This window comes from Colobus angolensis, unplaced genomic scaffold (assembly GCF_000951035.1).
Source record: "Colobus angolensis palliatus isolate OR3802 unplaced genomic scaffold, Cang.pa_1.0 Scaffold19, whole genome shotgun sequence".
Classification (NCBI taxonomy): Eukaryota; Metazoa; Chordata; class Mammalia; order Primates; family Cercopithecidae; genus Colobus; species Colobus angolensis.
The window spans coordinates 232,843-236,224 of record NW_012115043.1 but is presented as its reverse complement, the minus strand read 5'-3'; positions in this window follow the sequence as shown (position 1 = coordinate 236,224).

Genomic DNA, 3,382 nt, shown 5'->3' with positions numbered 1-3,382 from the left:
AATTTTTGTATTTTTAGTAGAGACAGGGTTTCGCCATGTTGGTCAGGCTGGTTTCGAATTCCTGACCTCGTGATCCACCCGCCTCAGCCTCCCAAAGTGCTGGGATAACAGGCATAAGCCACCACGCCCGGCCCTAGTTAATAATTTTTTGTGTTCAACTTTTGTTCCAAATACTGTGTGATTTCTTTCTCCTAACCGGACCCTGAAGGATACAGAGAGAATCAAAGGGAACCATTTTCTACAATTCCATCACTTTATAGGTGAGGAGATTGAACCAGAGGGACAGGGAGAGGGACCGGAAAAGCAAATGTCTTGCCTTTCACACAGTGACCGGTAGAATTAGAGGTGGAAGCCCTATCACCTAGTAGACAATATCAGTAGTGACTACACTGTAGTCACCCAGCTCAATGACTGGAATATAAGAAGGGTTGCGTAGAAATGTGTTGAGTGAGTGAATTAATGAATTATGGCTCTGAGGGCAAGGCTTGGTTGGGGAAGTTCAGGGAAGAGGAAGTATGAAAGTGTAGAGTCTTTCATAATGATAAAGTAAGTTATCAGTGAGATAAGAAAACCATGCAGGAGAGACCAAGAGCCCTTGGCAGATAATTTGCCAGTTACTTCTTAATGGAACAGACTAACCCAGCAGCTTGACTTCAGCCTATAGATGATCTGGTGATTTGGGATTGAATTTTTTTTTCTTTTTTTTCTGAGACAGAGTTTCGCTCTTGTTGCCCAAGCTGGAGCACAATGGCATGATCTCGGCTCACTGCAATCTCCGCCTCCCAGGTTCAAGAGATTCTCCTGTCTCAGCCCCCTAAGTAGCTGGGATTACAGGTGCCTGCCACCACACCCAGCTAATTTTTAGTAATTTTAGTAGAGACAGGGTTTCACTGTGTTAGCCAGGATGGTCTCAAACTCCTGACCTCAGGTAATCCACCCACCTCAGCCTCCCAAAGTACTGGGATTACAGGCATGAGTCACTGTGCAATCCCCGCAGTGACTTTTCAGATCACCCAGGCTGACCAAATATTTACCAGATGGAGGCGGCTTCCTGGAAGGGTCCCCAACCTAACTGGTTTGTGGCATCCAAGAGGAGGCAGCTCGGCCTGGCATGGCCAACATGGTGAAACCCCATCTCTACTAAAACTACAAAAAATTAGGTGGGCATGGTGGCAGGCACCTGTAATCCCAGCTACTCGGGAGGCTGAGGCAGGAAAATCGCTTGAGCCCAGGAGGCGGAGGTTGCGGTGAGCTGAGTTCGCGCCACTGCACTCCAGCCTGGGCAATAAGAGAGAAACTCTGTCTCAAAAAAAAAAGAGGATGCAGTTCTCTGTCGTGGCCAAAAATCAATGGCAATAAAGGAGGCCCCTCCAGAATTGGCCCCATCTCCCACCCACTCTCTTGAGATCCCCACAACCCACAAAGCAGTGTAATTAGGATTTTGTAATTAGCAGTTTGTCTTTAACAATGATGGTTTTAGCATGGCGGGTGCCAATACAGATTCTCTGAAGCATTGGCCAGGACCCAGGAGTTGCTCGTAATTTCTGATTAAGGCATGTTCAGTTAGTAACTGAGAAGAAAGACCAGTCTAGCATTTCAATTAGAACAGGGTGATGCGATGGATTTGGCTTGGGCAAACTCCTTTTAGACAAATTGTTTTGACAAGTTCAAGAAAAAGGAAGGGATTCTAGGAGTAACAAGATCAAGTGGAAAGAACACTAGCCCTGAAGTCCAGCTCTCAGAGGTCAAGCCCAGCTCTGCTACTTAGTGATTGTATGATCCTGGCTAACTCACTTCACTATTGGAGCATCAGTGCTCTCTTCTGTGAAAGTTTCACCTAAACAATTTCTGGACCCCAGCAACATCTTAAGAGATTATGGGATTCAGGGCACATCTCCTCTTCATCCATTGCCACCTTCAAAAAATTGACTTCTGTATGTTTCAGAGTAAATGTTATTCTTTAAGAGTAAGGGTTTCACAGCCAGGTGCATTGCCTCACACCTGTAATCCCAGCACTTTGGGAGGCTGAGGGGGGCGGATCTCCTGAGGTCAGGGGTTTAAGACCAGCTGGCCAACATGGCAAAGCCTTGTCTGTACTAAAAATACAAAAATTAGCCGGGCCTGGTGGTGGGCGCCTGTAATCCCAGCTACTCGAGAGGCTGAGGCAGGAGAATCACTTGAACCCAGGAGGCAGAGGTTGCAGTGAGCTGAGATCACTCAACTGCACTCCAGCCTGGACGACAGAGCAAGACTCCATCTCAAAAAAAAAAAAAAAAGTAAGGGTTTCACTTTGTGCCTATCTCGGAGCAAATGACCAAGAGTGTTTCTCTTATGCATGTATTCGTTCAGTTATTCTCTGAGCCCCTCCAGGGCTTGAAAGAAGTGCCTGAGAATTAATCTTTTTTCAGGCTCACACACTCAAACCCCTCCTCTACATAGTTTTCCGGCTCAGCGGCATACTCTAACTCCTCCTTTTCTATACTCACAGCAGTCAGCATCTGTTCAACTCATTTCCTAATCTATCCCATAATCTCTCTTTCAGTCTAGAGTTTAGCCATTAAATTGTTACCTCATTTCTCAAAGTCATTTGCCGTATCTCTAATCAGATGTGAGATCTGAAGGGCGGAAACTGGACCCTGCACTTTCTACCTCCCACAGGATCTAATTCAGTGTCCTCCTCATGGGTAGTCCTCAATTAATGGTCCTTAACGGGTGGGTCCATTAGCGTTGTGGGTGTACAAAGGCATGTAAGTGGACAATCCTGTCCTCAGGAAAGATTCAGTGTAATTAAGGGAGACAGTGCGACCTGAAGAGTCAGGTGACAGTTGCAAGCAACATTGCCAGGCCTGTGATTCATTGTCAATAAATGCAATAGGTCAGTGGTTCCCAACCTTTGGACCCTGGACCTCTTGTAAACTATGGGTTATGCTAAGCATCACAAACCCTTCTATCTGTAAGAAGACTCAGACATGTCTCAGATGGTAGTCCCCTCCCCCCTTATCTATGGTTTGGCTTTCTGACCTTTGTTACCCATAGTCAGCCAAGGTTCAAAAATATGAAATGGAAAATTCCAGAAATAACCATTTGATGAGTTTTAAAATGTGAACTGTCCCACTTTATCCAGCCTGGGATGTGGACCCTCCCTGTGTTCAGCAGATCCACACTGCAGACGCTACCTGCTCATTAGTCACTAGGTAGCCATCTCTGTTATAAGACGACTGTCATGGTATCATGGTGCTTGTGTTCAAGTGACTCTTATTTTACAGGATAACAAGTCCTTGAATCACGTTGTTCTTTTTTTTTTTTTTAGTTGGAGTCTCACTCTGTCGCCTAGGCTGGAGTTCTGGAGTTCAGTGGCTTGATCTCGGCTCACTTCAACCTC